This window comes from Tachypleus tridentatus, chromosome 12, assembly GCF_004210375.1.
Source record: "Tachypleus tridentatus isolate NWPU-2018 chromosome 12, ASM421037v1, whole genome shotgun sequence".
Classification (NCBI taxonomy): Eukaryota; Metazoa; Arthropoda; class Merostomata; order Xiphosura; family Limulidae; genus Tachypleus; species Tachypleus tridentatus.
This window is the reverse complement of record NC_134836.1, coordinates 4,800,952-4,827,129: the sequence shown is the minus strand read 5'-3', so window position 1 is coordinate 4,827,129 and position 26,178 is coordinate 4,800,952. Positions and strand designations below refer to the sequence as shown.

Genomic DNA, 26,178 nt, shown 5'->3' with positions numbered 1-26,178 from the left:
TCAATTTTTGAAAAACTTGTGAGGATTGGGGCCATTCTAGACCCTATCTAGCGAGGGGTGGGGTTACTAGAGGACCCCAAATGACGAGGGGTCTAGGACCCAAACAGCTATAATGACAGATTCTCGATGGAGTCAAAGCGGATCTGTTTCAATATGAGCGTTATTGGAGGCAAAGAAATGTCTTGTCCTTGCTTGGTAATGCTGTTTATTTGGACGTAATTCCTTGATTTTTGTACAATAACGATGGAATACAGGTAGAACATTTTTATAGATCCAGGAGCATAAAGATACTCATTGAACAATACTTGATGTGAATCCGAATTTAGCAGAAGTTTTTAAAAAATCATTAACATTCTTTCATTATTCCTTCATTTATATTACACACGTGATGAGCCTAACTAATCGATGCTATTTCCATTCTTGGTAAGAAGAGTATATCCTGAAAGCAGATTACCCTATCAGTGGCTGAAGTAGTTCATTTTTCGTGATTTTAGAGGACATTTAAGAGGGACTGTGAGATGGGCATTCGATTATTGAGAGTTAACGTGTATGAAAGTACTGTTCATGGAAATGCAGTGATTAAACGATCGATATAATTTACCCTAGAAATGTGAACTGTCCTGATCTGAAAGTTTAATTATATTATTTCCGTTGAACAGGAAATAATATATAATATACAATGCTCTGAAGATGCATCTTATAGACTGTGTGCCACATGGTCTTCAAGCACAGCCCTTGACTGTAATTTGTTAGGCACTCAGTGAAGGACCACGCCTGTTTAATTATGTATCAAAGGTGCGTGAAGAAATTAAAGATTAAAAGGACAAAAAAGTATTTGCGTGAGAAAGACTTTGATTTACATTTAGTGACAGTTGTTACGTATCATAATTTATCTCGGTTTATTATGTTACTTATTACGATTTCAAATAGCCGGAAATGTTTGTATTAATTTAGAAATTAATTAAATATCGATATGTATTAAATTTATAATATTTCCCAACAAGATTGATACATACAGTTCTCTTTCTTTACACAAATATATTTTAAAGTAAAAACAACAATACAATGTATAATAACGGTTATTACAAATAATGATTTAAATACAATATACAGTTTTTTATCTGATCTAAAACTGAATATTTCATCGACGGTCCAGGTTCACGACGAGCGAATTCATTCTGAGTTGATATTGTTACACTTCTCGCCTTTTACAAGCAGGTGGGTTAAGGCGTTCGATTCGTAATCCGAGGGTTGCGGGTTCGAATCCCGGTCGCATCAAACTTGCTCGCCTTTTCAGCCGTGGAGGCGTTATAATGTAACGGTCAATACCACTATTCGTTGGTAAAAGAGTAGCCCAAAAGTTCGCGGTGGGTGGTGATGACTAACTGCCTTCCCTCTAGTCTTACACTGCTAAATTAGGGACGGCTAATGCAGATAGCCCTCGAGTAGCTTTGCGCGAAATAAAAAACAAACAAACAAGCTGACTTTTTTATCGATTAAGACATTTCATATACTTGTAGAAATACTAACATCCAAAGCTAATTCATTGAAATTAAATTATTTGTAGTGTTAAAAATAAAATTCTTACCAAATTGATATTAAAACAAATAAAAAGTTATACAGGTTAAAATGTAAATAATTTAGTGTGCCTACTTTTCTGGAAGACCCTACACAGGTTATTTACTTTCACTCTGGTTATCAATTAACAGAGGCTAATAAAATGACTTTATAATAAGATATAAGGCTTTCAGTAACCTTGAATAAGTTAGATCATATGGAACATTTCTTGAATTTTTAACATGTATTACGGAAATTAAAATTCATACCCATTCCAAGCCAAATTAATGCTAGTTTTAATAATATAGTTTCTGAAATTTCAGGTTCAGCGCTCTTAGGATTTCTTTCTTTTGACACACACACAAAAAAAAAGGTTGCAGAAAAACGTATCTAAAGAAGAATTTTGGTTGTAGAACGACTCACTTCAAGTGATAATTTTGTATTTCTTAAACTTAATAAAGTTGTCGGTATAATACTTTTAAATAAGAAATATTTTATACAGAAAAAGTTGTAGATATTCTGAATGATAATACTAAATTTAGGAAACTAAAGTCCTGTCCTATAACTTTGAAAGCGAAACTTTTACAAAATTATCTTTCACAAATTACGAAAGAAGGATTAATATCTAAAACATTTTGTGATTAAATTATACCAATAGGTTCACATCATGGAATATTTTATGGATTACCTAAATTTAACAAAAGAAATTGTCCTATAAAACTGATTGTGTTTACTAATAAACTAGCAGCTTTTTTAGTTGTATTTTTTTTGTGTTTTAACGTATGTTTCTTACAGTAGTAAAATAAGTTTGAGTTTTGTAAAAGTGTTTCTAAATGACTTTTTGATGAACTGCTCTACATTGTTGATTAGTCATTGAGGCATAATATATAAAAACGTACCTTTGAATGAAGTAATTGAGATGAGATGTAATTTAATTTTCCAAACTTCAGATGTTAATAGGGGTTATAATAAGACACGTTTTTATTAAACTATTGGAATTTGAATCTGATTTCGTTTTACTGATTATCATTATAAATAGTTTGTTTGTTTTGGAATTTCGCACAAAGCTACTCGAGGGCTATCTGTGCTAGCCGTCCCTAATTTAGCAGTGTAAGACTAGAGGGAAGGCAGTCCTCTAGTCATCACCACCCACCGCCAACTCTTGGGCTACTCTTTTACCAACGAATAGTGGGATTGATCGTCACATTATAATGCCCCCACGGCTGGGAGGGCGAGCATGTTTATCGCGACGCGGGCGCGAACCCGCGACCCTCGGATTACGAGTCGCACGCCTTACGCGCTAGGCCATGCCGGGCCCATTATAAATAGATTTATGGAGTTTCAGTTGGATCAAAGATCGCGTATGTTGGGCTAATGTGTTTTTTAAATTATCACAAAAAATTGGTAGGACAAGTATTCTGAACAGTCTGGATCATCACATTACACTATATACGAGGCTAATACCTTTTATTTAAAAATAAATCTGGTGTATATGAATTTCAAAAGTCTTTAAAGAGTATACTCTTGGACAATCAGTTATACCCACTATACCATTTTGGATTCTAAAATAATTAATGTAAGAAAATGTTTTGAAAATAAAAATATTACCACAAATCATCATTTACTATGTTATTTTTCACTTTAATAGTTTTCTACGTCCTTCGTTAAAAATAATTTAATTCAAATTTTAATACATCGAGCTTATAAAATAGTTTAGCCCTTTATATTGGGTTTTATAGGGAGATAGTTAATATGACGAGCTCTGAAGTGGCTCAGCGGTAATGTTAAAAATTGGATTTCAATACCATGGTGGGCACAACACAGATAGCCTATTGTGCGGTCAACTATAAACAACTAATTTAAATAATTTCTTTTAAGAACTAATTTTTCCTCTTCATTTCATTGATAATAATATTAAGAAGTATTTACAGATTTGATATACCTCTAAAACTAACGAATGTACCTCATCTGAAAATATTCTGTAATATTAAAAAGTATTTAGAGGTTTGATATACCTATAAAACTAATGAATATACCTCAACTGAAAATATACTTTATTGTGTTTTGCTGTATGTGAGGAAACATACTTTCGAATTCAAGAAACAAATCAAAGCTGTTTTAAATCGTAAGGTTTATCCTCAACTTGAAATTAGAATTGTCTTTGTTTTAAAATTACTTAACTACTTTACATTTAAAGACAGTGTTCAAAAAACGGTAAGCTCTTACGTCATCTATAAATTTACAAGTCTAGGGTATAACTGTGGCTATATTGGCTCTGTAATTCGTTGAGTTCAAGTTAAAGAGCATGCGCAAAATATTTCCATGTAGTCATTCAGCTGTTCTTCGATATGACTTAAAAGACTGTGGCTTTCTTCCTACAAGATTTTAGCATTCTGAGAGGCCTATCAAATAAAAAACAACAACAACAAATACCATTAAATACAGCACGCCTCATTTTGTACTGTAAGTATTTTATTAGTTTAAACTGCATTGTTATCTCAGCTCATTGTTCCTCCAGTATTTCAATAGTAAAACAATATTATCTACATTTCTCTTTTAACACCTCAGTAGTCGATACCGTCTCATCTAGATCCTTCGTTCCTCACGTTTCTTAGTATAGTAACAACGTATCACATACGTTTTCTATTATCTTTACAATATTTGCAGTATTTAGTAGTCTACATCGTATCATCTAGAACAATTAGTTTTCGAGCTTCTTTATATAGTAAATGCAGTGTAATATACATTCCCTATTACCTTATGAATACTTTCAGTATTTTAGCATTCAACCCTGTCGTCTGGACCAGTGGTTTCTAAACTTTTAGTCTGACACTCCATTAATGGGGGTCTGAGCCCCCCAACCTATAGCTTCACCGTGATGATTGAAAAACAGTACCATAGTAAAAACAGTAATATCTCCGTTCTATGTACTACATTATTTAATTAATATACATAATTTTCATTGGCTTATTGTTTATTTACATTTTTACATTTAAAATTAATTCATCATATTTATTTTCGGTCCATTGTTTGGCGGCCCTCTGAAAAAAGCTTCACATCTCTTAGGGGCCGGGGGTTCCCAATTTGGGAAACACTGGTACAGACTCATCATGTACCATGTCCAACATATACTTTCTCTTCTGTGTATTAGAGGTTCACACAGTATCATATAGACTTAATATCTTTTCAGTATCATAGTGGTTAACAACTTTATCTTAGTTTATATAGGGTCGTTATTTGAAGAATATTATTTTACGCCTATTCACAAGGTGAAGTAGGAAGGCACTCTATTGCAGGACCATAATAACCAAGAAAAAGATACTACTCAGTTAACAACTTTCACTTGGACCTGAAAGAAGCATCAGTATAGAAGTCGAAAGTTCGACCCATTTTATAAACGGACAGAAGAAGTCCATCAAAACCATATCTATTTTACTTCATCTTTTTGGTTCGGCGTTTTCTCAGATCTTAGTAACTAACTCCTAACTTATCCAGGCTTATTACCTCGTTTAATATGTAAGTAGTGAATGTTATGATATGGAAGATTTACTCATCATTAGCTCTTATTAATACTTCAACATCATTTGATTCAACTACTGCGTCATATTCACCTTGAGCATGCTCCAATACACTTGATTTATGCAGCGTACTGAAATTTCCACGTTCTATCACTTGCATCACAGTACCCGTGTTGTAGTTGAAACGTTGTAACCATGTTTGCAAAAAAAGGACGGGTGAATTGATAAGCTATATTTATTTTTTTCAATAGACAATGTAATATTTATATTGGAAGAATTATTGAAGACGGCATCCTAGTTTTCAAATGTATCTTAGGATACATTGTGAAGTTGAGTGAGTTTTTTTTTATATTAACGTTTAAAGAACATGGTAAAGTTAAATCAACTGGGCATTTGGGATCTTCATATGTTGATAGTTTTCTAAAATTTCGTTTATTCAAATAGTAACAAATTATATGATCAATCAAGTACTTAGGAAACCTAACTTTTAAATGCTTCATGAAAAGGACTTATGTGACTGAGATCTTATATGTTCAATGAACTAAGTAAGATCTATAAATATAATTAGTATATAGCTTATAAAATTGAAATAAAGGCCGTTAAGTGTTCAAAAACAGTTATTTATTTTATAAATTAAACAAAATACTCTTTTTTTATCCTTAGCTCCTATTGTTTTAAATAATTAATATAAATAGAAATGAAGTATTGAATTTTGTAGTGAAATAAAAAATATAAAGTTTAATTATTGGGTTTATTGTGCTCGTTTCGTCATCTAGTTCTTGCTAACATCACATCAGGGGTTCGATTCCCCTCGGTGGATTCAGCAGATAGCCCAATATGGCTTTGCTATAAGAAAACACACACAAACACGCTAACATCACATCAGGGGTTCGATTCCCCTCGGTGGACTCAGCAGATAGCCCAATGTGGCAATTCAATCAAAAATTCTTACTTTTAAAATTAGTAGGTTTCGTATCTAAGTGGTTTCTATTCCATGATGTACACCATGATTATGTCACTGTTAATTCCCATTCAACTTTGTCTGTTGATAGTCTTTTTAATTGTTTCTCCATGAACAACAAAGGCTGGTGGCTTGTACACAGTCTTTTAGAACTTAAACCATTATATGATCGGAGGTTCGTGAATTACACGTTTACTATTTTCATGAACTCAAATCATGTTCCTCCATTTTTGAATATTTAAATAGGAACCTCGACAGTTCGCTGATTAACATCAGTGGAAACATCAACTTGCATATTTAGACACATAAGTTTTACGTTGTGAAGTTAACCATAAAAAAATTACCAGCCTTCATTTTAGTTTTACAAGTTATATAAGAATTGTGTTTAAAGACAACTTGTTAAACATCTTAGTTCAAGTACCTATGAACTTTTGCGCAAAGAATTTAACAAATTCAAGAAATTTTTATTTCAAAATGTTTTTTGTGCTTCTTTTGTTGAATGAATAATTTACAACCAACCCAACAAATGAAACTGTATTAAATTATCAACGTGAGGTGTTCCTAAATATCTAGTCTTTATAATTTTCCCATATATGGGCAAATATTATTTGTGTGTCAAACAATAACTACACCCTACTTTGTAGAATGATCCACATGTACAAATGAGACGCATTTTTAAACCAGGATGTCGTCTGTAGTTTTTCAAATATAAAGATCGCATTTATTCACTGAAAGCTTAAATGTATTTAATTAACTTAACTCTACTTGTTGCAAGCAAGGTTTCATTGGTTCTGCTACAAAAAAGCGATTGACGCGAGTAAAATAACATATAAATTTAAGATCGCCAAATAAATGAAGTTAGTATGACGTAGTCGTCCGTTTAGATTATTTTTAGATATCAGTAAGGGCCAATGATGAATAAAACCTCTATGTGAAAGAGAGTTTATTCATGTACAAGCGGAAGCCGAAACTTAATGAGGTTTGTTCAACGTATAAAATACTTCTTGTTTTATATCTTTAAAGGCCCCCGCTGATACAGCGGTAAGTTTACAGATTTACAACGCTAAAATCAGGGGTTCGATTCCCCCAAGCGGACTCAGCAGATAGTCCGATGTGGCTTTGCTATAAGAAAACGCAATGTCTTTAAAGATTGCGTATATTTGTAAGTATACGACGTGAATCGTTCAACATCATCTGTACGCATATGTCTAGCTATAAAGACCAATCCTTTGAAAGTGATAGCATTAATAGCACAAACCTTAATACTTTTAAAATTACATCAGTTAGCTTTAAGTAATTATTTGGTATATTTATATACCTTTCCCGGGATTTGATGAGTTTGATATTTTGAGTATAACTGTCCAGTCATGATTGTAAGTAAACAGACTGTTGAACTGATATTGCTGTATTCAAGAGTTTCTGTGAAACATTCTGGTTAGTTTACCATGTTGTGGAAATACTCTGAATACTCTGAAGAAGACCACAACTGTTTATTACAATATACAATGAAATATCTCGTGCGTTTAGGTTTATTTATGTTGTATTCATATAGAGTTCAGAAGGGTCTCGCAAGTCCACTGATGGATCGACGTTAAGTTTGCGAACTTATATCAGTAAAATTAGGGGTTCGATTCTTGACGCTGAGCACAGCACAGATATCCCAATGTTTATATAGCTTTGCTTTTAAACAAATGGATAAAAATCCGTCTCGGGTAATGCTTATGATAAAGCCCCCCAGCGGCTCAGCGGTACGTCTGCGGACTTACAACTCTAAAAATCGGGTTTCGATACCCGTGGTGGGCAGAGCACAGATAGCCCATTGTGTAGCTTTGTGTTTAATTCAAAAAACAACAAAAACAACAGCTTATGATAAGATAAATGATTTTTATTATTGCAGTTGCGTTCCCAGTATCTGCATGAACTTTGAGCTTAGAAGATAACCCACTGAGAAATATAAAGGTTTCAAATGTCTAAAAAAAGGAGGGGGAGAATAAACGATCCAAAAATACAGAACGCGAAACATGTATTTCCTGCTAGAAATACGAGGAGATTACATTATCTTTTTGTATTCTATTTTCAGAAGTTAATTGAATGTCAATATGTAGCAAATTTATAATATCTACCAACAAAATTGATACACACAATTTTCTTTCTTAACACAAATATATTTTAATATCCAAAGAAAACAACCATACAATTTATAAAAATGATTATTACAAATAATTATTAAAGTATTGGTTTATCTACAAGAATTTTATAAACTTACAAACTATACTCTTTCTTGTATCTGGTCTAGAACTGAGTATTTTATCGACAATACAGATCCATGACAAGTAAATTAATTCCGATTTGATATTGTTACACCTCGCTTAACTTAGGTAGCTTGGTTAGTCTCATGCCGCTTATAAGCTGACATTTTACCGACGGAGATATTCAATTCCCTCATACAAATTCAAATGTCCGAAGATAGTTTACTGAAGTTAAACGGTTTCTAATGTCCAAAATCTATAACGTTACTGGTCAATCTGTAGTTTTTCTTATTAATAAGTGTTAATCACAAATATAGCTTCCGAGGCTTATAGTACACTACTTGTAGCTACCAAACAATGCAAAAATGTCTTTTGTCATCTTGTGATGACTTGTTTTTACATAGACACTCGGTATTCTCAAACGTACAATAATGTTCGACAACTCTCCAGGATTTTCTAAATCCGCATATTGTTGATCTTGCTCTTGAGAATCTTCTACAAATTTAGAGAATAGGCGGGACTTGTGCAATACGGATCCAACAGTATACATCACATGCATTAAACTGAAACAAATGTAGGTATTACAGTAAATGTATAGTAGCAAATCCGTTACAATATATGTATATATACATAAATATAAAGAATGCAACATCATTCATGTCCACTCTTAGTGTGTGACCCTTTGAATTGCCACTATTATTGACCAAACACTCAATTCAGTAGCCATGCACAACAGCCTTAACTCGCAATCCGATGTTTTACTTGAAGAAGTTTTGTAGTCTTGTAATGAAAAAAAAATTGCTTTTAACTTAGAACTTTGAAAACTTCTTTTTATGCTTTATGGCATTGATTTTCTACTGTTTTTAAGTCCATTGTCGTAAAACCTTGCTCTCGTTTTGGGGTGGTAGATGCACTATAAAAGTGACTGTCAAATTTTCGGTCAGGTAAGACTAACCCAAGAGTTGGCTTCTTTCTTCTGGTATATTAATTCGACATTAGTGACGGCTATATGTATATATATCTAAAATTCTAAAACAAAGAAACTACAAATTTGAAAGTGCTCCTATAAAATGTTTAAATGGATATCTGCATACATTTAGTGTATTAAGTTTTAAATATACTTTAAGAGCTGAATGTTTTTCATAATTCTATACTTGGAAACAAAACAAAATTACTTAATTCAAATACATATACACTAAAAGCTACCTAGGTTACATATTGACAATTTACGAAGCGATGTATGTATAATACCAGTACACTAATCTTCCAACAATTTGTTTTTAAGGGCCAGTCTGTTGTTGTAGGTATCAGAAACAATGTCCAGAGGTTTTGAGTAAGCTAACAAAATTAGAAAGAAATGTATAGATATTTTGTATGATTGAAGCGCGTATTGATATGTAAGCATCATTAACACGTTTCGTATTTCAAAAATAAAATTATAAATGGTAATAATAATTACTGTATTCTCTGAATATATATCTATGTACATTCTTTTGTGAAAGAAAATAATAACTTAGGGTGAATTCATTCAAACCTTTTTATTAATAGTAATATTCTTCACGTTATAATTGTAAATGTTTTCTAATATTCTATAATATATTATCAGTTCCGCAATAGAGGTTATGTACCTTTATCACGTCACCATATTCCTAACACATTGTTTCGCAAAACCAAATCAACAATATCTGCTACAGAGAAGTCCCTATTCGTTTAAAAACTCGTCATTTTAACAATTTGCATTGTAACCGATAGCAGACTGTTGCTGTTCTTTTCCTTTAATTCTATTGGATGAAGTTAGCTAGGGAAGGATGTAAAGGCATGCTATTTGGTCAGGATGTTTGAATTAAAACATCACTGACGATAAATTGCATCAAAAATAATTTTTCCTTTTCGCTTTCCATTGATTTGTGCAAAAGCTGGTAATGAAAATAAACTGATCTCCTGTAGGACTGTGTCAGCAAACTTTCTAAGAAAATATATCCGATCAAAGAGTTAAACATCATGTTGGAGCGAACTTTGTGAGGTCGGTGGGCGACAGATAAAAGATAATAGCCTCCTTTTTAATCTTCTATTAATCATGCAAAATACGTTTATTGTATACCAAAGTACGCAATAAAACAATATATATATTTGATTAATACATTATAGTTTAAACATTACAGTATGGTAGTGTAAGTTACCGTGTTGTTGCGAAGTCAATTCTGACAACATACAGTTGCCATTGATGTCGACTGTATTATTCAATACGGCGTCGTAATTAGTAGACCAAAGAAAATACTGTTACCGTAGCAATTCATCACTGACTACATTTAAAATAGGAACAGTTTCACATTCTTCACGTACAGAGTTAACAATTATGCACAGATCAGTTATATAGCTTAAGGTGTGGTGGATGTAGTGACAAACATTGGTTTCCTACATAATACAAAAACTATTATCCACAGATCGATAATAGGTTAAGTTGCGGTGAATGCAGCGGTAAACACTGGTTTCCTACATAATACAAGCTAATAATTATATGCAGACCGACAATCGGTTAAGTTTTCGTGAATGTAGCAACAAACACTTGTTTCCAAATTATTCAAGCTACTATAGGTTAAGCTGTGGTAGATGTACCAACGAACATTGGTTTCCTATGTAATACAAGCTAACAATTATACTCTGAGAAACTATAATTCAAACGAGTAAACTGTGTTGGATGTAGCGACAAACACTGGTTTCCTATATAATACAAAAGTTAAGAATCCACACTTTACATCTTTGATAAAAATAACCGATTCAAGATTAAAGTGCCTTGGTGAAGTAACCATTAGTTACAATAGCGATGTAGCCTTTTCACTGTTTGTGCTAAGCCATAATATGTTTCATTAACATTATATTGTGTATTGTGTTAAACTGTTGTATATAACAGTAAGTTGTTAAAAACATATCCCAATCTAACTAGCTGTATTTTAGGATATCTAAACCAACTGTTGCATGAAATAACCGATCTCATTGCAGTAGCTGTGCACTTCGAAGCTAAGGCTGTTAGAAATATTTTGCAGTAGCAAATTCAATTATGGAGGAATACTGTGTAATTTAAAGCAGTTGGAATTAAGTGGATTTGTTTTTGAATTCGTGCTGCAATTTGCTCTGAATTAGAAACAATGAGTAAATTGGGTATTTGCATGTAGAAAAAGTTATCATCATACCAGGGTGATTTGTACCTTTCAAACATTCTATGGAATATCACCCGACGTGTGTTATGCTTGCGATAGTTCGTGTCATATGACAGTTTTGTTGTCACGAGAATAATTTGGTATCATAAATATTATCCGAAGGTCATGAATAAAGACGTTGTTTCACATCGGAGAACGCGTATTAAGAAACTTAGATCACACGCAACATGCAATGTACATTGGTACACACGAATTTTCATTATAAAATGAGATGAGGACCAAAAATATTTCATGTTTAACTTGAGATAAATTCGTCAGACATACAAAATAATTTATTTCACTGGAAAAAAAAATACCTTTGACCCAGTGTTTGTTAGATATCTGCCTGAAAAAAAACAAAAACTTTTACCATTTCATAAAAATAACATTTGCAGTCTCTGAAATGTGATCTTACTAAGATTAATTTTTATTTGACAATGCATTTCACAAGCATGCTATGTGTATATAGTTTCTAAGGTTAAACAGGCTTTATTCAACTAGTTCTTTTAACTTCATAGATGAAAAAACAACAGAAAACGATTTAACGGATAAAAACTCGTCTCCAATAAACTCAAACTTGCGGATGAAGACCATTGAACCATCTAAGATAACTAGCATACTACCAGTAAAACTTTTTATAAAAAAATTAGATATTATATGACGACGTACGTATACAACATTTTTAAGTAACAGTTTCATTCCTTGCTGACTTCTGTTTTAGTTCGGCTGTATTTGAACTTTAGTGAATATTTTACGAGATACTTTAATGGAGAAAGCTTGTTTTCCGAAACGTAAAAGAACTCCAGGTTAGTGCACAAGATTCCACATTAAATAACGACTGGCCGGCTTACACGGAATTCATGTAAAGCACTGAATTGATTTACGTCAATACACATCTAAGTAGGGGTGTTTAAAAGTAACTGTATACGTTAATTTTTATTTAACTAAATAATAACAAAGGAAAGGTGAATCTTTGTCCTGAATACATCAGATGTAACGGCAAACAATTTGAACCAATTTGACTAGTACTGGTTTTGAGTTACTTTGACAGTGCTGTGTTTATGTATGCAAGTGTTGTAGCTGTTATATATGGAAAGTTTGGTTGTGAAGCTTTATAAATGACATTTAAATCATGAAACCGGTTGAAAGATCTCATAATTTATACCAGAGATATTTATAAATGCTTTGTATATATACGCATACATATATATAAGAGCTATTCATTTGCTTATATATATATAAAACATTCTCATGCTTCTGAAATAAAAGTCTTTATTCGAATCAGACCGGTTTCACAACTTGTAAAACACTTGAAAGAGTGCATAGAAAAAGAAGAAAAAAAAAGCTTTTTCGAAATATTAGACGTTATCAGTGACGTAAGTATGCCAACCCAAAAAGGGGTCCGAATTAACCAGAACCGTAACTACAGTTAAAGAGAAATAAATATACGAAGCCCAATTATTTTTTATGTACGGGCGTCTTTTGTAGTTACGACACTTTTAAACCTATTATTTTCTAGCAAGAAGCGGCTGTCTTCTTGATTAGCTTGCTTTGGCCAACCTTGACCAACAGTTTTGTTTGAAGTGGGAAGATTCTCGTATTTTAGTAATAATTTGTCAAATAATAAAGAAAGGTTTTATAAGAGTTGTGCAATAAAGTTAGAACACTTTAACAGAGATTGTGGTTCATTATGGATTCCGTAACTAAAATAAATTATCCGAAATGCTTTCAGAACATATGTATGTTGATTAAGCTGTCATTCCTGTTGCTGGTGGGTTTCAAATTTTCTCATTCAGTTACAAAATGAAACCTGAATGAAATATCCATGAACAGGCTTTGTATAACATGAACTTATACATGTACAGAGGGCTGGATTTAACTTGTATTGAATGAAGAGAGGCTGCTATACAAAGGAACCAGCATACAGGTAGTGTGCTTTATTTACATTACACTATGTAACACAAATTTTGTTCCTGGATAGTATGTGTTATTTCTTAATTGCTTATATTGTAAAAGTACAGAAAATGGCCATTATTTCCTTCAAACTTTGCATTTGTGACCTGGAGGATGAAATTTAGAAATTAACCTATTTTCTATGTAAAAAGAGCAAATTTGCACATTTTCATTTACATAAGGTCTGAATAAAACAGCATATGAATTAAGATTTACATGTATCTATACTAAAATTATACAAAAATAAAAATGTTTAGAAGTGAGTAGTTTTTCGAGATTTGCGACTGTAATGTAAATCACTTTCATGTACCACCTCCCAAATATAGTCTCCTATCATGTTTTCGTAATACGCTCCTTGGTAGCGGTGTTCAAAGTCCAGTATATCTTGGTGGAAGTGCTCGCCTTGCTCTTCTGAGTATGCTCCTATGTTCTCCATGAATTTATCAAGATGAGCGTCAAGAACATGGACTTTCAGGGACATCTTGCAGCCCATTTTGCCGTAGTTTTTCACCAGAGCCTCAACCAGTTCCACATAATTTTCGGCCTTGTGATTACCTAAGAATCCCCGAACCACTGCGACAAAGCTGCCCCAAGCTTTTTTCCCTTCCTACTGAGCTTCTTGAGGAATTCTGTGCAGTCCAGGATCTTCTTTTTTTGTGGTCGAACGAAGATACCAGCTTTGACCTTTGCCTCAGACAGCTTAGAGAAGAAGTCTCGTAGGTACTTAAAGGCTGCGGACTTTTTATCTAGGGTTATGACAAATTGTTTCATAAGACCTAATTTTATGTGCAATGGTGGGAACAACATCTTCTGGAGATCCACTAATGGCTCACACTTGACATTGTGCCTCCCTACAGAGAACTTGGTCCTTTGTGGCCAGTGCTTCTTGTTGTATTGCGCTGCGGTGTCCTTGCTATCCCAAAGGCAAAGACAACAGGGAAACTTGGTAAAGCCTCCTTGGAGAATGCCACCATTTTGAAGTCCCCGATAACCTCCCAGCCATACTCATCAAACTTCAAGGCTTCTAGCAAGGTCTTGACACTGTTTTTTCTTTGAGGTACACCGAAAGATATTTAAATTTTAAGATGTCTAAAATTTGTATAATATAAAATCTTACTATTGAAGCAAGCAAAAATTGTCTGTCTTACCTTCTAGAGTTTTTTTGCAGTGCTCGCAGGTAAAATGAGTGCCTAGGGTTTGTCTTGATCCTCAACAATCATGTCGAAATATACCTTGTAGGTTTCACACATTTTAGCAGATGCTGTCACAGAGTACTTTTTCGCTTTTGTCTTGATAAATTGGCTATATACATAGTAGAATACGTCTGGAGAATGCTTGCAGCTTCTTGATGCCATCTCTGATAAAATCAGATAGGTTTATGTGTTCACTTAGGCAGCTAGAACTAAACTGAAGTGGTGAGTGATGAGACCCTGTATATATATATTACTATGGCAAGTTCTAGAAAATTCTAAAAGGTTCTTGAAAATTCTCGTATGTTATACAACATTCTAGAAAGTTCTTGAACATTCTTGTAAGTTCGAGAAACTTCTCTATCAGCTATTCAGCACTGAATCTACCTGGAATGCTCTGGAAAATGAGTAAATTTGAAAAGTTCATTACCCAGGTCACAAAAGCAAAGTTTGAAGAGAGAAATAGGTCTTTTCCATTTATTTTAGACATAAGCAATTGGAAAATAACACTATCTGCCCAAGAAAAAGAAAAAGTAAAAAAATTTGTTACAGAGTGTTATCTTTCGAAGAAATGTACTGCTTGGTTTCGAATTGCTTTTGTTACATTTGTTACAGTGCTTGGACTGCTGTAAGAAATATTATTTGGCCAACTCTAACACACTGAAACGTAGAGTAAAGTATGTTGCGTAGTGTTCATTGTACAGTAATCCATAATTGATAGGAATAAAACTTGAAAAGAAATAATTGAACTCACTTCCAACATTCATGTTTAATCAGTGGTGGAACTGGACATGTTAAATACTTGCTCAGTGCATTTGTATTTGCAACATTTGAGCTAGATCAATCTGTTTGTTATACATGTAATATACAAATATCACGATTAATACATTAATAGTCAATCGAATGGAAGAATAAAAAATTCCAGATAATTTTAATCGTGTCTCTAGTTATTGCTACTATTTCATTTTATAAAACTTTGGTTGATTTGTTTGTTTGTTTGTTTGAAATTAAGCACAAAGCTATGCAACGGGCTATCTATGCTCTACCCACTACGGGTATCGAACCCAGGTTTCTAGCAGTGTGAGTCCGCAGACGTACCGCTATGACACTAGGGGCGACTTTAGTAGATTTTGATTTATGGTATAAGCATCGACGCTATCGAAAGTGCCCTCTAGTGGCACATCAGCATGTTTGCGGACTTACAACGCTAGAATCCGGGTTTCGATACCTGTAGTGGACAGAGCACAGATGTCTCATCATGTAGCTTTGTGATTAACTTCAAAGAAGTTGCTCTCCGCTAGTACAGCGGTATGCCTCCGGATTTACAACGCTAAAAGCAGGGGTTCGATTCCTCTCGGTGGGCTCAGCAGATAACCCCAAGTAGTTTTGCTATGAGAAAACACACACACACATTCAAAGAAGCTACCGAAAGTTGAATAAAAGATAAACTTCTCCGTAATCTGATTTTGTAAATATTTATACTGAGCTGTTAAATATGCGCTATGTTTTCTTTATTTTATCTGGAGCATAAGAATATTGAAGACGTAAAACAATAATGGGGAGAATAAAGTGAAGGTTTTCGATCGTGAATCCATTCCATACAACACTAATTTTAAGAACGAAAAGACTCCTAATCAAGCATAGCGTGGAGATGCGCTTCAAAGCGCTCAGCAGCTGGTTCCATTAACGAATATTTTATGGGAACTACAGCTGGAGTGAGATGTACAGACTGAATGAGTTATTATAATTATATCCCGCATCATATATAGATACCCTGCATCTACGTATATACTTTCATATTATATTGAAATGTATGAAATAATTCGTGTGGTATAAGTTATGGTTGAATATGTGTATTTTCAGTTTAAATTAAAATAGTAAAACAACTAACAAGATTTTTTTACAAGTCATCCTTACAGCCAGAGGCGTCGCTAGGCGCTGGCACACGGGGACCGTGTACCCATTATATTTGATATTGCCCCAAATACCCAGATGGTGTTGTCTTGAAAAATCAGAATAGAAGACCATAATCGATATTACACTGAAACGCTGGAAATTCCCGCGCCTAGGGTTCCGAGCCCTGAATCATTTAAATCCTAGAAACGCCACTGCCTATAACCTTACCGGTCGATGAAATCCATATGAATCCTGATCGACTTTTTTTAAAACACTTTTTAATGTATTTATGCGCCAAATTTCTTGTGAATTCATGATAATTTCGTTAACTACGAGATTCATTATAACAAACGAGTCACATTTTTATTTAATTTTTGTTCATAAATACTCCAATTAATTGTAATTAATATCACTAATTACTGTGGGTTTCCTTACATATTTTGCGTAGAAAATAAATGATTCCTTCCATTTTTTTTGGTCACTTTATACTGGGTGTGTAAATTTGTAGTAGACAAATGTTATAGTTACGTCATATGGCAGTTCAAAATTATTGATATGTAGCGTTGATGGTTCTTATATGGTTTTGCTTTGATATTCGAAACAAATACTTAATATGGCGCAATATATACGTGAACCTCGCCGCTAGTGGACAAAATACAAAGAAGTCGGTAACGAGAAGTCTGAAGTTAAGAAACGTTTGATTTTACTCAGTGAACATAGTTATCATAAGGCTTACCTAATACCTGATTTTGTGAGTGCAAATAGTTATCATGAGAATCAACTAATGGCTAATTTTATCAGTGAAATAATTATAATGAGGCTCAACTTATGGCTTATTTTATCTGAGAAAACAGTTATCGTGAGGCTTATTTAATGGTTGGTCTTTATCACTTAAAATGCTTAGCATGAGGCTTATCTAATATTTGATGTTATCAGTGAAAATAGTTATCATAAAGCTTACCTAGTAGCTGATTTTGTCAGTAAAAATAATTATTATGAGACTTATCTAATAATACCCGATTTTGTCAGAGAAAATAGTTATCATAACATTTATCTAATAGTTGATTTTATCTGCCAGTCTAAATAGTGAGTCGTAGCAGTTTGACAACACAATTTAATAGATGCAGAAATAACGTTTCCAACCTTGACTATTATAGTAAAACCTGTATTGTTGTAGAATTTGTGAAAATTCCTCCGTAGAGCTTGTAACAATAGCATATGATGTGCTTTAAATACAAATATGAAATTTGAAACTGATTTTGTTGCGATAAAAGTGTTTTCTTATAGCAAAGCCACAATGATCTACGTATCTGCGAGATTATCTACCAAGAGGAATTGAACCCCTGATTTTAGCTTTATAAATCCGTAGACTTACCGCTATCCCAGCGAGAGACTGCGATAAAAGAGTAAGGCCTAAAATAAGATCTACGTCATGTGTCTGTAATGTAAAGATGTTCGTCCCGTATTATTTCTTTACACATAACACCCATTGTTGTATTTTAAGGAACATTACGACGAACTGTTTGGTATAAAACGGAGACACAAATGTATTTTTAGTAGAAACGCTTTGGTATCGTAAACTAGCTTGGCGATGAAAAGGAAAATTATGAAACATATCTGTACTACTGGTTGTATAAAAATGTATCTGTACCACTCATTGTATAAAAAACATATATGTACTGCTGGTTGTATAAAAACGTATCTGTATTACTGGTTGTATAAAAACATATCTGTACTATTGATTGTATAAAAAACATATATGTACTGCTGGTTGTATAAAAACGTATCTGTATTACTGGTTGTATAAAAACATATCTGTACTATTGATTGTATAGAAAACATATCTGTACTATTGATTGTATAGAAAACATCTATACTACTGGTTGTATAAAAATGAATTTAAAAGTAACCTTTTGGTCACAACAGTGAACTGTTTTAGTTGCTTTATTGTCATTAAGTACAAAAGTTATTGTTTTCTTAGTGCAAGGCTACATAATGTGCTGTGTTCACCACGAGATAACGAAAAGTACAAATTTCTAAAAATATCCATGTATTTAGGTAGTGGTATTAGGATGGCAAAGACCGAAAATAGAAACAACATTTTCGAGATGTTTGTGTTTTCTCTCCAGTGAAAGAAGACTTAAGATATGTGTAAATAGGTTTGAGGAGAGCATAATAAGAACTAATTAACTAAATCAAGTTATTTTCATAGTTCTTTCAGTGATTAAATACTAGGATTGATAAACAGGAAACGTCTGATTTACCCATAGTGACTAGCGTTTACATGTGACTGGTTGTTCGCAGTTAAAATAGGGAAGGCCATGACTTTTAGACATCATCTGCTATTGCACTGAAGGAAAGTGCTATTCTCAACATTCTTGCTTAACGTTGAAGCAGAATATTAACATCCCTAGAGATTATCGAAGGCAGATAAAACAAGATCAACAAGGGTTTGCTGAGCTACACGATTTTGTAAAACTTACACAGATTTAGAATACATGAACATTCTACGTTATTGTTGTCTTGTCTGGCCAGCATATTAACTATGAAATTCTGATCTTCTGTAACACAGTACTGAGTTATTTTTTTTTTACTGTTAGCTATGATTATTTCAATTTTTGAATAGCACAATATCCTGCAACTTCTTTAAATATATATTTAATTACAACTGATTTGAGTGAAGGACTCTTGTGTTTACCTCTCTCTTTTAGCCCTCAATTTGAATACTCTTTATCTGAACATTTATGCGAAACATTTAAATCAATATTAATTTTCTCGGGATTAGGTAGTTTATAGTATTAAACCAACTGTGGGGGTTTTTCTAATATGGCAAAGTTTCCTTGGTGAAGCTAGCGTAAACTTAGGAAATTGATTATTTGAACTAATTATATTGTATTACTGTACTAAATAACTTCATTCCCCACCATTATGAGAAACAGATTCAAAACAAATGATCAACTATTATTATACCATTAGTGTGAGTTGTAACAGCGCAATTAACAATCTTCGGTTCTGATCTTATTTAACTGTATAATTTTAGTAAATTTTTGCATTACTGAATATTTTATGCTCATTAAAAATTGAGTTTACCTAAAAATACAATTTTATAACTGGAAGCTCAGTACATACGAATTATCAAGGTGAGTATATCTTAAAAGTCCGCAGACATTCGGCTACACCACAGGAGGGCGGCTTGAAGGAGTTATCGAGATATTAACCATTTTATTTATTGCATCAGATATATTTTTGAGAAACTCTTGGGAACACGGTATGTATAGTTATTACTTTTAACATGTTTATTACTTCTCATGTCAACATGATATTTTTAGATAATTGCTTGTAATATTTCATACATGAATATTTTGTTATATTTGCAAAAAGCACTAAATAAAATGTTATTCATCCATTTATTTCCAGATTTTCTTAATTGATATGTAACACTTATGTAATTAATTATAAAAGTGTTGACGTCTAGTTACTAAGACATTTAATTACCACTTTTCGAGACTAAAAAAAATGTTTTTACTCATTATAGTGTGTACAAGTATTGTTAATAAGTGTTCCACAAGGATGTTCATGTACGTATTGGTAGTTTGTTTTTTTAGCTCTATTTATTCTGGTTAAACTCATCCAGAACAAATGAAAGACAAGATACTCGTAAGGAAAATAATTCACATGTACTAGCGTGGACATTGGCAATTTGTTTTCTACCAGCAGCAACTGTACCATGTGCCTTTTGGGGTTATTTAAAAACATTAACGAATTTTATTTTGATGTAATCCCTTTCCACACGTTATGGGTCACACACAGCCTATAGTGAAAATAATCCAAGGGTGGTTGCGGTCAAAATTCCAAAGGTTTTATAAATATGCTCACCACAGTCAGAAAACTAATTAAAGAAAAACGTTTTGCCTCACTTTCATTGGTTTGTTTGTTTTTTGGAATTTCGCACAAAGCTACTCGAGGACTATCTGTGCTAGCCGTCCCTAATTTAGCAGTGTAAGACTAGAGGGAAGGCAGCTAGTCATCACCACCCACCGCCAACTATTGGGCTACTCTTGTACCAACGAATAGTGGGATTGACTATCACATTATAACGCCCCCACGGCTGGGAGAGCGAGCATGTTTAGCGCGACGCGGGCGCGAACCCGCGAGCTTCGGATTACGAGTCGCACGCCTTACGCGCTCGGCCATGCCAGGCCTTCATTGGTTGGATTATTAACGTATCAGTAGGCCCAGCATGTCCAGTTGGTTGAGGCATTCGACTCGTAATCTGAGGGTCGCGGATTCGAATCCCCGTCGCGCCAAACATGCTTGCCATTTCAGCCGTGCGGGCGTCAATATGTGACGGTCACTCACACTATTAGTTGTTAAAAGAGTAGCCCAAGAGTTGGCGGTGGGTGGTGATGACTAGCTGCCTTCCCTCTAGTCTTACACTGCTAAATTAGGGACGGCTAGCACAGATAGCCCTCGTGTAGCTTTGCGCGAAATTAAACAAACGTATCAGTATTGCACTTTCCTGTTTGTATTAATATGGGTATTTCTTTGTCAGAATAAGGAAATGCTATTTAATGCATCTAATAAAAGTGATACATTTTACCTCCATTACGTCATAACTCCAGAAATATTTCATCCCTCATGAAACAAGTTTATATTTGTGTGTGTATGTGTGTATTAAAGGTGTTAAACGTTGCTACATATACTTGTCCATTTCCTGAATTAATTATATGTGCAGGATTTTATTCATCATTTACGTTTAAAACTTTAAGTATATTTGATTGATTTATTTTCTGTAATTATTTTTGAACCGTTACATTGACTGAAGTAACAAGAAAACACGTCATTATTTAGTTGAACATCTGAATCACGCCTCAATATTGCTGTGAACTATAAATGTATAATTAGGAAAATGGAACACCAACTCAAGCGTAAAAATAAGATATCAAAAATGATGATTATAAGATTGTTGATATTAATTTTTGTTATTAAGAACAAAGCTAACCATGACCTATCTGTTCTCTGCCAACCAAGGGTATCGAAACCCGGTTTTAAGAGTTTTACGTCCACAGTCATACCACTAGGCAACTGTGAGGGGATCATAAAGTAAAAAGTTGAAAATGGTAGTAGTTACGCCCCTTCACTGGTACAGCGGTAATTCTACGGATTTACAACGCTATAATCAGGGGTTAGATTCCCTCGGTGAACTCAGCAGATAGCCCAATGTGGCTTTGCTATAAGAAAGCAGACACACACACACCCTTCACTGGTAGCCTAGCGGCCTAAAATTAATAATTACAGTCTTAGTTTATTACAAAATAAACAAAACATTTTAAAATAAGTTAAACAAACATTTCCAGAACAGAAAAGTGATACTACCACCTATCGCAGTAGATGCTTTCTGATTACATGCTTGACGTTTATTTCGGGTTAGAGATGCATTGGGTTTTTTAATGAAAAACTATATAAATATTAGTGTTTGTAAAATAGCACTGCAGTATTGGAAAGGATAGTTATAAAAATACATTTCTCTTAAACGGTCATTGGACTTTGTAGTGCAATAGTGGAAATGTTAACAGGAAAGAATAATATTTTGAGGACTGTATTTGTCATTTTTGTTCTGACTTTAAAAATTCTCGTAGATTATCCATTTGGCCAATGTAAAAACTGCTTGTAAAAGAAAAGTTCAGTGAATCGATTTACAAGTGAATTATTTAGTGATACCAGAAAATATTGGTCTATCTAAGTTAGATATTATATTACTAATTCCAATGTAGCTAGCGTATGGTGCACATTTTATTACTAAAATGGAAAAAAAACCGATATTATAATTTTTAGTAAATGAATGTAGCGTAAAAGTCTTTAGAACTTCTTGGGTTGTCGGTAGTTGCTGATAGTATGTAAATAACGATAAGACGTTTTGATATTATTTTGGTGTTTGTAGGCTTCTTAGTGTTGGGTTGTATTGCACGTTTAATGCTATTATCAGTTAAGCTTTCTGGGTAATTCCTGTATACCAAAAATTACTTAAGCTACAATAGCCTTTTCCTCTCTCATAATCTGTATTATTATTTTGGATGTATTATACAGTATATTATGTTTAATGTGTCTGGGATGGTTACTAAAGAAATGAGGTAGGAGTGTGAGTCAGTTTACTTTTTTGTGATAATCAAAACATCAAGAAAATATAGTTGGACTTTTGAGTAATCTTTAGTGACTTTAAATACAATTTCCACGAAAATAGTTATTGAGAACAGTTGGTTGTGAACTGTTTGTTTTGAGGCATGATTGGTAAGTTGTGGACATTTGACTTATAAGGTGTTCCTTAACTGTAACTCCCTGTCTGTTGTTAAAAACATCAGGATATCTTCCCTGCTAAATTACAATGGTTCTGGGATTCTTTCTTGTAACCAACCACAGCCTTCACTTTGTGGATGAAAGCGTTGCTCCAGATTGACTTGGAGTATGAGTTCGAATTCTTGAGATGTTCGGGTTTGTTTTTTCACTTATAGATCAAGTTGATAGAATAAAAGCTCTCTATGAGGGTTTGAAATTGATATTTTTCTTTAATATAGGTTATCTAGTTAAATCTCAGTCAGGACGATAGAATAAAAGCTTTATATGAGGGTTTGAAACTGATATTTTTCTTTAATATAGATAATCTAATCAAATCTACGTCAGAATGATTGAATAAAAGCTTTATATAAGGGTTTGAAAGTGATATTTTTATTTAATATAAGTAATCTGATCAAATCTTAATCAGGATGATATAATAAAAGCTTTACATGAGGATTTGAAACTGATATTTTTCTTTAATATATGTTGGTTGCTCCGTAGTTGGTTCTCAAATCTCAAACCACACACATATTGTCTAACTTATACATAAGCGTTTTTGGCCAATTCCCAGTTTGCCCCTGAAGCACAGTCCACCTTTTGAAAGCGCTCGGATTATAGGGTTTTTATTCATTTCTACCCATTCCAGTAATACTGAAGTGCTCTTGATGAACTATGAACTTTAACATTAGTCATGCTCTTCCTACATTGAAAACAATATTTTCAAGCACGTCTTATCACAATTAGCAACTCAACAAAATATTTCAAAGTGGGCGTCTTATCTAATTTTTCTTTCTCAGTAATCACAACGTTCGATATAATTTAGGAGATTAAGTTCAGTTATATGTTCTGTACCTAGAATCCCAGTTGTGATATAACTTTTGCCATCCAAATCTTAAGTTTGAGACACATATGTACATGCCGTTTTATGAATATTGATTACCCCTAAACATAGCCCGAATATGTTAACGTCCTTTTACTCATCTTGAAAGTTTAAATTACTTCTCATTTTGTGAATATATTGAAAGCACAAATAAAATTACAACCGTAAGACAAAAATAAGTTCCCCAGTAAAGTTGTATTATTTTTTAAACATTATCGTTTTGATTATATGGCATAGTTTTATGAAATTTGACGAAAAGATATATCATTTTCAAAATTTGAATGTTCTGAGAAAAGCTAAGGGAAATTACTGCAAAAAATTGCTTAATATGTCAGCCATATATAGTTGTACATATTGATGTGTAACAAGATATAGTTCTACGTGTTAAAATTAATAATGCGGTTAAAACTTTATCTCAGAAAGGCAAAGAACCAACAAACTGACAGATTTTAATTGGTATACAGTCTGAAACTCTGTAATGATGAATTCAGGAAATATATAAAAAAGCTGTATTTGGGAGTTTATGTTTTTGGCCTTCTTGTGTTTCCGTCTTTCTTTTTTTCATTTCTGCAACACAGACATATATACAGTCACGTGGCCTCAAACACACTTTGATAACACCCCTATGCAGATTATCAGAAGCTAAGTAATGTTGAAGTGAGAGTTAAATGTAGTGTGTGAAGAAAAAGTAACAAAGATAAATTCAAACACACACATACAATTAATTTCAAAGTTAACTCATTTTTTCCTACGTAAAAGTTGAAAAATAATTATGTGTGTGTATAATTTTGATATACAGACAAACTAGTAAAACTCAAACTTTGGAAGTTTCAATAAACTTGTATATGTTATAGGTTTTCAATATATATTTACGCCACAAACTTTGTTGATGTTTTGTGTTTACTTGAAGGCTCCGGCATGACTTTACTTGGCGTGGCAAGATGTATGTAACAAACCCTGTTGGTATTCTGTGTTTTTTCTTATTTTAAGATATTTGTAAAGGTCTACTTGAAGGTTCCGGGATGGCTTCACTTTTATATATTCTCACTTTCAGTATTTGTAAAGTGTTGTTATTCAGGTTCTTAATATTATTTCATATTTTGTAATATTCATTTATGACTGAAATAGATTTATTTATTGAATGTAAATATACTGTTTTTATTTTCTTACAAATGTGTTTTACATAAGTCCTAATATAAGGATATTTGTAAATTAGTCCTAAGGTTTTAAATGTGGGTTTAACGTCCTAACTTTTGGTATTTTAAATACCTTTCTAAGTCATAACCTTCGATGTTGTTTTTTTTAATAAAAGTATTGTTGACGGCCTAACAGTGGCCGTTTTTGTAGAATAATTTGAAGACGGGTTTGTGGTTGCAGAAGTAGCCTTATACAGGAGACTACTAATCAGACACATGTAATAGCTGGTAATCAATCCTTTGTGTGATGGATGATAGGACAAGCTGGTAACACTTCTCGAAAAAATAATTTTATAGAAATCTGCACGTCGTTGATGTGTCCGACGAAATCTACCTGAAACTGTAAAGTTTTTACACTATTGAAAGAAGGTATAACCAGTTCATCTAGCCATATCAGTTATCTACATACTTAGCTGTATATAAAAGTGCAGTGACGTCGCAAGATGAGTCCCAGTTAAAGCAAGCAACATGATAGTTATTAAAGGTAATCCATAAAAAAACAGATCTTTTAAACACATTAAAAATACAAGCTCTCTTGAGACAACAATAATTTTATGTGTCCACACCACGCACTTCAAGGTATGTGTATTACAAGGTTTTAGAGAAAGAAACACGCAGTGTTTATAAAGACAGTGTCCATAGAGACTAGTAATATCTTCAAAAGTATAAACTTTAATAAGCAGTGAGCAAACAAAACTGAAAACGAACGTAGTCGTGGAAGACGAAGATAAACAGTGTTTATTCTTATTCTTTTCTGTGTATATATCCTTCATTCTGGCAATATGATTCCTTCCACAAACCGTGAAACTTACCAAATCCAATGTAAGTGTCAAACGATCAGACACATTTATGTCAGGTTCCTCAATCTTTTGAATTTTTCACTGTTCGTCGTGTTGGTGAATCATTTGATCTATAGAGGTCGTGGAGAATCAAATGTGAACATTGTCAAGTTGAAAACCTTGAATTTGTTTCCTGTGTAACGTTTTAGATTCAAACACCAGTTGATTTATGTCCCTCAAGAGATTTCGTGAAAAAATATGCTTATTTTGCTTATTCTTATTATGCTGGTGGCTTGAAGATCTCAATGAATAGCCTTCTTTGATGGTGCATCACTATTGTTCTGCTAAAATCAGGTTTCTGCTGATATACATAACATATTTAAGGTGGAGTATTCTATTTATTCAGAAACTGAATTAAACTTCTTTGTTTTCAAAAGATGTTTGAGGCTTAGGTAATCAGTATAGCTTC

General features: G+C 33.2%; 1 long non-coding RNA gene across 2 annotated transcripts in view; it reads left to right on the top strand.

Moving 5' to 3' along the window:
• Positions 1 to 26,178, top strand: part of LOC143233122 (uncharacterized) — a 79,593-nt gene that overhangs the window by 29,397 nt on the left and 24,018 nt on the right. The gene's annotated exons all lie outside the window — the stretch shown is intronic.